Source organism: Mytilus californianus, unplaced genomic scaffold, assembly GCF_021869535.1.
Source record: "Mytilus californianus isolate M0D057914Y unplaced genomic scaffold, xbMytCali1.0.p SCAF_8, whole genome shotgun sequence".
Lineage (NCBI taxonomy): Eukaryota > Metazoa > Mollusca > Bivalvia > Mytilida > Mytilidae > Mytilus > Mytilus californianus.
Window position 1 is genome coordinate 14,612,680 of NW_026262734.1, and position 10,620 is coordinate 14,623,299.

The 10,620-nt window shown below is 32.7% G+C and overlaps 1 pseudogene; it reads right to left on the reverse strand.

The window, feature by feature from the left end:
* Positions 1 to 2,030: 2,030 nt before the first annotated feature.
* Positions 2,031 to 3,740, reverse strand: LOC127711893 (probable ATP-dependent RNA helicase ddx42; annotated as a pseudogene).
* Between the last annotated feature and the right edge of the window lie 6,880 nt (positions 3,741 to 10,620).

Sequence of the window (10,620 nt, forward strand, 5' to 3'; positions counted from 1 at the left end):
GAATAGGGACAGATATTTAGCCTTTCAACAAGCCACCTATGGACCCCTCAACGAGTTGTTGCAAGGATTCTGAACGTGCAGGGACCGTGGCACTCTCTCAATACGAGGCATCGGATTTAGCATCCCCATTCTGATCGGACGTGGCTGCGAATTTATATTTCCCGCACAACAAAACGGACGCCCAACTTTAGCAAGGGTTTACTACCGTTCGGAAGAAGACCAAGAGTGACCATATTTCTATTCCCCAGTTACCATAACAATTTGTACAGTTGATGTTATTACCCTTGGGGTAAGGGTGTGAGAAAGACATTATACTTTTTACATTATAATAAACTAGAAATAAACAAAACAAAAGAAAAAATTAAAAAAAACATTTAAATGATGCAAACAAGAAACTACAAACTATTTGGATTATACCTGTAAAGAAGTTTACTAATATCTATACAGTGATATGGTAAAATGGTGTACCTGACAATAAATATTGGTCCCCTACGGTCAGTCTAAAACCACACAGCGAAACCTGTGAAGGTACCCGTATAACGACTGTTGACCCAACTGGATTTGGAAGGCCCTGAAAAAATTAATTGTATGAATAAAAGAAATAAAAAATAATTTGGTTTAAATAAATTCAGATACATTATTTATTGGCTATAAATTCACTTTATTTAGTTATAACAAAACTAATGATTACTTTGTAAAGTGTAATTAAATCTGTGGTATTTGTCAAACGTTATTCTAATGCAATCTTTTTGTAACCATTTGGTCTTTTCTTGCTAAAATTCACCGTCAAATCCACAATCGACATGACATGAATACCCATATTGAATTGTTGTTATAAAAAAAGGTTTGATGATTATAATATAATCGAAAACAAAACAACACCTACCTAAGAAACGCCATTTAAATGGGCTATGTTTAAAATCTGAATCGTACAAGTAACGAAATAGCCTTCAGTTTTAGCGTTTTTGTTTTTACGACTATATGATTGGCCATGACGTTCATGCGCCAGAATATGTCATGAAGTTTCGCGGAATTCTATTGTATCCTAAATTTATACAATTTTACAAGTCTTAGGTAGCTCGGGTGTCTTCCTTCATCTTGGATTGTAACAAAAATAGAAAACAATCCGTCTCGATCTCTAATGAATTGTGCAAATTTCGAGAGAAGAATGTAATTCATGTGTAAAATTTTGCATGTTAATACAGACAATTATGTGAATTTTTCATATTTTAACCGCTGTATTTTACAAAAAAACAGAATATTTTTTGTTTGAATTATTTTTTTCAACTTTGCCATCTAAGAGGAGATAAGTCATATAAAGTCATTTTCATTATATAATGCGTTATGAATTTAATTATTTTATCATGCAGCAAAAAGAAAAACGAGTCCTGTGACCCCAATTTTTCCTTTTTTGTTTCCATGCAAAATCTATACAAAATCTGACAATTTTGCACAACCTGTAGCGTGAAATAAAGCCCCGTGATCTATACTGTTTATTATATTAAAAACAAAAAAAAAAGAATGAGATAAACTACATTTTGGAAAACTATTAAAAAGACTTTATCGATTTTAATTTAGACCCCCCCCCCACCCTTATCTACCTTAAGTACTACTTCTTTATGTGCTGCAATATAATAGGCATAGCAGTAATGTAATTAAATAGTTTCCTCCGTCAATTGGCGATTTGACGGTCACAAATACAGTTTTACTGGCGATGCGTTCTACGGTGCTGTTATTCCTTAAATTGACTTTTAGGGAAATAAGCTCTAGTTATAATAAACGCCAGACGCTGGTTTCCTGAGTGGAGCTGTAATCAAAACATTTGGAAAAGGAATAATGAAATTACCTCTCATCTAGAAAATTTGAAGCACAGTTAACTTACATACTGCTAATAACAACATTTTAAAAGGCTATTTAATTCGTTAAGACGTCCATTTCGATTACTAGTACATTCAAATTCAACTGAAAGATTGCACATAAACCAGTTATATGTAGTATTGGCTAAAATAGACCAGTCATATGCTGTATTGTCAAACATACCTATACTGTGTAGTATTGTCTGACATAAACCTATCATGTGTAGTATTGTCTGACATAGACATATCATGTGTAGTATTGTCTGACATAGACCTATCATGTGTAGTATTGTCGGACTTAAACCTATCCTTAGTAGTATTGTCTGGCAAAGACCTATCGTATGTAGTATTGTCCGACATAGACTCATACTATGTAGAATTGTCTGACATAGACCTATTATATGTTGTATTGTCTGACATACACCAATCCTATGTAGTATTGTCTGGCATAGACCTATCGTATGTAGTATTGTCTGGCATAGACCAATCGTATGTAGTATTGTCTGACATAGACCTATCCTATGTAGTATTGTCTGACATAGACCTATTCTTTGTAGAATTGTCTGATATAGACCTATCATGTGTAGTATTGTCTGACATAGACTTATCGTGTGTAGCATTGTCTGACATAGACTCATAGTATGTAGAATTGTCTGACATAGACCTATCATGTGTTGTATTGTCTGACATAGACCTATCCTATGTAGTATTTTCAGACTTAAACCTATCCTTAGTAGTATTGTCTGGCATAGACCTATCGTATATAGTTTTGTCTGACATAGACTCATTCTATGTAAAATTGTCTGACATAGACCTATCATGTGTTGTATTGTATAACATAGATCTATCCTATGTAGAATTGTCTGACATAGACCTATTCTATGCGGAATTGTTTGATATAGACCTATTATGTGTAGTATTGTCTTATATAGACCTTTCACGTATAGTATTGGCTGACATAGACCTATCCTATGTAGTATTGTCTGTCATAGACCTTTCACATGTAGTATTGTCTCACATAGACCTATTGTATGTAGTACTGTCTGTCATAGACCTATCGTATGTAGTATTGTCTGATATAGACCTATCCTATGTAGTATTGTTTGAGATAGACCTCTCACGTGTAGTATTGTCAGACATAGACCTATCCTATGTAGTATTGTCTGACACAGACCTATCCTATGTAGTACTGTCTGACATAGACCTATCCTTTGTAGTATCCTATGGAGTATTGTCTGACATAGACCTATCCTATGTAGTACTGTCTGACATAGACCTATCCTTTGTAGTATCCTATGGAGTATTGTCTGACATAGACCTATCCTATGTAGTATTGTCTGACATAGACCTATCCTAAGTAGTATTGTCTGATATAAACCTTTCACGTGTAGTATTGTTTGTCATAGACCTATCATATGTAGTATTGTCTGACATAGACCTTTCACGTGTAGTATTGTCTGACATAGACCTATTCTATGTAGTATTGTCTGTCATAGACCTATCCTATGTAGTATTGTCTGACATAGAACTATCCTATGTTGTTTTGTCTGACATAGACCTTTCACGTGCAGTATTGTCTGACATCGACCTTTCATGTGTAGTATTGTCTGACATAGACCTTTCACGTGTAGTATTTTCTGACATAGACCTTTCACGTGTAGTATTGTCGGACATAGACCTTTCACGTGTAGTATTGTCTGACATAGACCTTTCACGTTTAGTATTGTCTGACATTGACCTATCATATGTAGTATTGTCTGACATAGACCTTTCACGTGTAGTATTGTCTGACATAGACCTTTCACGTGTAGAATTGTCTGACATAGCCCTTTCACGTGTAGTATTGTCTGACATAGACCTATCATGTGTAGTATTGTCTGACATAGATCATCATGTGTAGTATTGTCTGACATAGACCTTTTACGTGTAGTATTGTCTGACATAGACCTTTCACTTGTAGTTTTGTCTGACATAGACCTATCCTATGTAATATTGTCTGACATAGACCTATCATATGTAGTATTGTCTGACATAGCCACATAATTTTAATATTTGTTTAACATGTTTAAATCTGTTGACAACTAGAACATTATGTTTCTTATAGTTGTAGCAATAGATTCTTACTATCTTACCTTTAATGACCTAAGAAGCTTAAAGTGATAGTTGATGTAAACGTCATTTGTTGACGATGGAAGTTCTTCTCTTGTTACTTTCCCAACAAAAACTGAAAAAAGAAGTACCATTCATTAATGCTAAATATATATTTCAATTAACGACAGACAATTTGGATATAAATTTTATACTATACAACAACAACAACAAAAACAAAACATTATTGTAGACCAAGGTTTTTCTTTTTCTGAATATTTTGAAAAGTTTCTGAAAATTAGTTTAACACTGATGGAGTAAGCTCCTTACATGTAATCGTGAACTGATTGTTGCATTCTAGAGTCTATAGACTATAGATATAAGAAGATGTGGTATGCGTGCCAATGAGACAACTCTTCATTCAAGTCACAACTTGTAAAAAGTAAACCATTATACGGCACTTAACACGGAGCCTTTGCTCAAGTCTAGATTCAAAAATCGACAACGTTTTCTTTCACAGAACAGTTCTTGCGTTGGACTGCTTATTGAAGCAGAAAACACTCTTATATTTTTAAAAGACTTTATTTGTATAGAACGTTTGAACATTATAACTTAACCGTCTGCTCAACTAAGTACATTCACATTTACCTTATTTATTAAGCAATTTTCTGACACTACGCCTAATCTTTTGGAATACATGAATGGCATAATTGACCCCGGGTGTGTTACGTTTGTTATAGCAATATGTATTTTTTCTTTCTTCTTTTATAATTATCATCGAATGGAAAAATTGAGAATAATACAGTAAAAATATGATGCGTTTAAAGTGCTTTCCTGATTTACTATAATATTTTATTAATTTGGTGTGTCCGATGCCACTTTTCACCTTTAACACCTTATTTTTTTCTACGTAAAATTCATAAATACTACTCTAGTTAATGTGAACATGACATAAGTAACACGACAGGTGGTTATTGTGGAGTAGGGCATGCTTACTTTATATATAACAACTCAACTGCACCGTGTTTTTGTATAGGATTCGGATGACTCACTCTTCAATTGTTTGTGTTGTGTTTTGTGGAGTTTTGTTTTCCCACCATTGTTTTATTTGATTTCTTTCTTCAACGTGTGTTTTTCCATTGTACTCTGATATCTTGTCCCAGTTATATTAGAAGTTACATTTTTAAATTGGCCATATTTTACTTTACCCGACGTCTTTCAAATATCATGAAACGATAGCCTATAACCTAACGATAAAAAAATCATTAAATGTACATGGATTATGTTTATGTATTCAGACGCGCGTTTCGTCTACATCAAACGCATTAAAACAGTTGGAAGGTCAAATTAAATACGAGGTTGAAAAGCTTTATAAGCCGAAAATTCCGAAAAGTTATGCCAAATTACTTGACCAGCTGTCCCATTTAAATTAATATCGTATGCTGATACATTTTTTTTATATTTCTTTAAGTTTAAATGATGAAATAAAGTTACTCAATATCGTTTCCTGAAGACAATTCAACGGAAAAATTATAAAGTATAGTTGACCTGTTATAATTTATCCTCATAGAAATATGCAAAAAATTCACTCAATGTATATGAGTTGAGTTTTTTCCCATTCTAAGTTAATAATGTTTAGTATCTGTGTTCTCTTAAAAACACAGCGTACCGGAGGTCAGGACACGTTGCGAGTTGTCATTAAGATAGTTTTAATAGTAGGTTTTATTGTGACATGTCTGCAAATATTTCATACCAAGTTAACCTGCAAATATATGCTACTTTAGGGGATAAGGTGACACTTTTGGAAAACTATAGTTTTATCTGCTTATAACCTTTTTCGTCAATACATTAGTCATAAATCATATTCTTGTTGATAACTGCATTTGATAATAAAAAATCATTCCCTTGAAAAAATCTAACTCGATTAGTAGATTAACTTTATGCAAAACAATTTTCTAATATGCAGAAACACGATATATGAGGGTCCTTAAATCTCAACCTACGACATCTAACAATGGTATATGAAACATTAAAAGGTCTTTCTGTTTACAAAATTATAATTGTTTTAAATAATATATGGAATATTGGACTCATAATTCAATATTTTAAGATATGCTAAAATGCATCAAAAAATTAAAACCAAACAGGTAAATACTAAAGACAGAGAATTAATACAAATTGTTTGAGTAGTACCAAGTCTAAACAAGTAGTGAAATGTATTTATATTTATACTCAACTAAGACTTCTGTTCACTTCCCCTTCCCCCATTTATTACGAATTAAGAACATATAATCGACGATAGCATAATTCATTAGGTGACTGGTGATCAAAAAACTTTGGCTTCTTATTAACTTTTGGGTTTTGGTGTCTAAGTTTACCGATCGTGACCTTGATAAACAATCAACACAAAATCATGGAACACGTGAAAAGAATATGAGATTATAGAGCGATGTTTATTTGATTTTTAATTTGCATTAATAAATTGAACTATGTCATAACAGATTCTAAATGATTTGAAAGTTGGTGTTTTATATTTTTTTCTTTCAGAATAAGTCAATACTATCATCTTTCCACGTTTATTTGTTTCATCACGGAGTTTCCCCTCCACACTTGTGCTGTTTTGTTGCCAAATTTCTATCGAGAGGTATCGTGGTTAAGGTCACTGCACGAGAAAGCAGTAGGCGAATAAGAGCACGGTAATACAAGATTCCAATGGCAGTACTTTTCTGAATATTTGAACAAAATAAAAGACTTACTTAAAAAAAAATGCTTACGTATAAGTGTTATATAGTATAACTTAGGAGTACAAGTTCATAAAACATATTCATATTTTCATTCATTTTAAGGATCAAAAGAAAAGTCGCAAAGTCATCAACAACGCATTTATTACAAATCTTTGTACAGAAGAGAGTATCCGTCTAAAAATCATTGAATTCGTTCTACAAAAATGCACATTTCGAAATTAAAAAGTAACCTTCCAAGTGTGTGATTGTCCCCGCAGATAAAGCCTAAAATAACATAGTTGTTGTATTCTATATCATCTTGATAAAGAAATTATTTATTGACAATTCACTTGGAAACTCAACATTTACCCCAACGACACTTACCAAGGAGGAAATTCAAAATACGCATATTAATTGATTGATTTGTGTTCAATGTTTCTTTCAACACTAGTGTGCTATTTCATGGCGGTTAGTTAATATTGTTGGAAGAAGCTGGATTGCCCGGAGAGAAGCACCGACCTTCTGTAGGAATACTAGCTATCCTTTTCAATTACGATTGGAGTCGAGCTCACCTGTGACGTGTCGGATTTGAACACACAACCTCCTAGTTGCATGACTAGTGATACAGTAGTTCGATTACTTAGACCACTCAGCCATCGAGGACCATGAATAATCATAGATTTCTTTGGATTTTCAACCAAAGATGATAAGATAATATAAGATAAGATATTCATATTTGGTGTAAAATATAAACAATCGGATTGATACTAAATACATGAGATAACACAAATAAACAATAAACAATACAAACATGTAACATTTACAAAAAAATATGAAAAAAAAATATTTAGATATTTTCTTAGTTAGTTTTTTTTCTTTTTCTTACATGATGAAGAACTTGATATTCTGTCACTCTTTTGGATAATTAGATAAGTGTCCTTACAAAAACGTTACATTGCTGGGTCTTCCAAGTGCTCCACGAAACTTCTTTCTAAATTATGAACATCAATTTTATCAGCCAGCAATCAAAGCCGGGCTTCAAAGTTTTTGTGAAACTACCTATTCTAGGGGCGGTGTGAATCAGATGTGGGTACTAAAAAATTCCAAAGATCTGTTAGAGTACATAACTCAACGTCTCTTTCCTCTTGTAGTAGTAAATCTTACTTTGTAATAAATCATTCTGATTCAAACAAAAATTCTCCAAAACTGACATTTAATTTATGAAGATGCTTGATTTCTTGATTTACTAGATATTAGATATTTGTTTGGTGAACGCATATATTTCATTGAACTTGAAGTAAAGGATACAACATATACAGTTAAGTCTGCCTCATTTCTTGAATTACATATAGAAATTGAAACTGATGGTCAGCCTGAGATCACCCACAGTTTTTGGTGTGGTTCGTGTTGCTCTGTCTTTAGTTTTCTATTTTTTGTTTTGTGTACTGTTGTTTGTCTGTTGGTCTTTTTCTTTTTTAGCCATGGCGTTGTCAGTTTATTTTTGACTTATGAGTTTGAAAGTCCCTTTGGTATCTTTCGCCTCCCTTGAGAACAAAACGTAACGACACAATAGATGATTGCAGCTGCCCAATTGAAAACTTGCCATTTCTATGTAGCTGCATTCCAACAGCGCCTGCATATGAAGTATATATATCCCAAGTGATACGATATTCTAGAGGTTGAATTTCCTATCATGCTTTCCTTGATAGAGTGTTGCTGCTCACAAGGAAGCTATTAAACCAATAGTTCCAAGTGGTGAAATTGGAATCATTCCTTCGAGAAATGTACGGGTTTGTACAAGAGTAACACGACGGATGCCACAGGTGGAGCAAAATTGTCATTCCCTTCCGGAGCACATGAGATCACCCCTAGTCTTGGTAGGGTTCGGGTTGCTCAGTCTTAAGATTTGTATGTAGTTTTGTATATTTTGACTCCTCTTTTACTGCCGTGTTGATTATATTAACATTTGACATATATATTATCAAAATTTGATGACAACTGAAGTAAGAGTGCTTGAATTGTTCGACTGAAGGAATTTTGTATATCCTCTCAACAGCTTCGTGGCTGGTAAAAACTAAATGTGTATAACATGTATAAAAATAATTGAGATGCAGAGAAAATTGTTGCAAAGCGAGAACATTTATTTTTGAATTATTTGATCAAGTTGAGTACTCACCTACACTTTTTGTGCAAAAAATTCTTTGTGGATGCTTAGGCGGACACCTACATCCATTTGATAAATATGTAAACCATAACAAGACCAGTAATAGACTTGTAACTTTGGAAGACATTATTTTATTTACACAAAACCTATTGTGTAACACGTTTTGATACTTCTTGTTTAATTAGCATATATCAATATTTACGTATAATCTACAAGACAAAACTACTGATACATGTTCATGCAGCATTTAATAATTGAGTCATTTGTCATTTTTTTTACACAAAACCTATTGTGTAACACGTTTTGATATTTCTTGTTTAATTAGCATATATCAATATTTACGTATAATCTACAAGACAAAACTACTGATGCATGTTCATGCAGCATTTAATAATTGAGTCATTTGTCATATATTGAAAGATTTAATATATTGTTTATTCATTCCAGGTTAAGTGTCATACTGTCTCGCGATTTCATTGAGATTGCGCTTTGCATTATCATCGCGAGTCATGTATTTCCATCATAATTAATACATTATTCATACTATAAGAACTTGATCGACAGGGAAATGCTCCTTACACAAATACATTTCACAATAGCGTTATGAAGAAGAACCATAAAATCGACGCTTCATTAATTTTACGCTCACCACCACGAATTAGCTGACGGATGCGATGTCTCACCTCAGTAGCGACAGGTTTTCGCGGTCTCAACTCTTTAAATACCAGTATAGTTTGATCTGTACAGTTACTGTTCTATTTCGAATCATGTCATTTGAACTGGGTGTGAATTTGTATGACAGGTTGACACTGTCGACGCACCGGTCTCGGCTCTTTGTATATCCTGTGATTCCTGCAGTTTTTTGTTGTTACCTTTCTTTTATTTGTATATTTTATATTGATTGATGGCATTTGATCATCGGTTAAATATTGTTGCCCAAAAGTAAGTCTTTATGAAACATACACTCATTGTATTTGAGTTACATTTCCGTTTTGAATTTTCCTTGGAGTTTGGTATTTTTGCTTTTTTACTTTTTATTACATTGTGGAGACTTTTGCCCTGTATTAAAAATAAAAACTTCATATATTTTTATTTAAGGTAGGCCGGTTTCTAACTTTAAATCGATAATGTTTTAAAGTTATTGACAGATGTTGTTTATATCATTTTTTTTCCTTAAAAAAATATAATAAAAAGTGTGTGGCACGGAGCATTTTTTAGCTACAGGTTGTACAAATTTGGTAGACTTTGTATAGACTATACGGAAAACAAATTTATATAATATAAAAAAACCAAATGCGCTTGAGCAGTACAAATCAAATGATGCGACTTCACATATATATCTGATATACAAGTAAAATATTCTAACAGTTCCTACTTATGTTCCTTCTATATGTTTTTTATTTAATATAGCCAAAAATATCATCAAGCAGTTTTATCTTCACAACCTTTAATATTAAGCTATCACTCAATGTGGAAATCTAATCGTATGTCACAGTGTTGCATGAAACATAAAATTGACAAAAATGCTGAGGCGGACACACTTACTTTATAGTAATTATACTAAATTGTTAAGCTAGTTCAGGCGCGTTCTTGATATTTGCAAATTACAAATACATGTACTTATATACTTATAAGGAGTTATTCCCTTTCAGAACGAGGTAACAACCTATAATATTTCTTCCTGATTCTCAATTCTTGAAGAAAAAAATATGTTGCCGGACAAAAGAGAGAAAATAATTATTCCGAAAAAAAAATTGTTCAAAAATTTTTTGCTATTTCGCGATAAAAA